Below are 467 nucleotides of genomic sequence, written 5' to 3'. Positions count from 1 at the left end.
TATGTGCACTGGAAAAGAATGTATATTGTGGTGATGTTGGGTGAAGTGTTCTGCAGATATCTATATCATCAAGTTGGTGGATTGTATTGTTTAGTTCTTCTGCATCTTTGTTGAGTTTCTTGCCAGTTCTATCTTTGAAAGTGGTGTATGAAAGTCTTCCACTATGACTGTGGCATCATCTATTTGACTTTACAACTCTTTTAAAGTCTGACTTATGTATTTGGGGGCTCTTTCATTGGGTCCATAGATATTTATTATGCTTATTTTTTCTTGTTCAACTGATCCTTTAATCATTATATAATGTCCTTCCTTGTCTCTTATGGTGGTTTTTGTCTTAAAGTCAATTTGATCAGAAATTAATATTACCACTCCTGCTCTTTTTTGGCTACGATTTGCTTGATAAATCTTTTTCCAACCTCTGATTTTTAGTCTATGTTTGTCTTGTCTCTAAGGTGAATCTCTTGTAG

Source organism: Orycteropus afer, unplaced genomic scaffold (genome assembly GCF_000298275.1).
Source record: "Orycteropus afer afer isolate SDZICR_OR568_19922 unplaced genomic scaffold, OryAfe1.0 scaffold00814, whole genome shotgun sequence".
In the NCBI taxonomy this organism is placed as follows: Eukaryota; Metazoa; Chordata; class Mammalia; order Tubulidentata; family Orycteropodidae; genus Orycteropus; species Orycteropus afer.
This window is presented reverse-complemented; position numbering follows the sequence as displayed.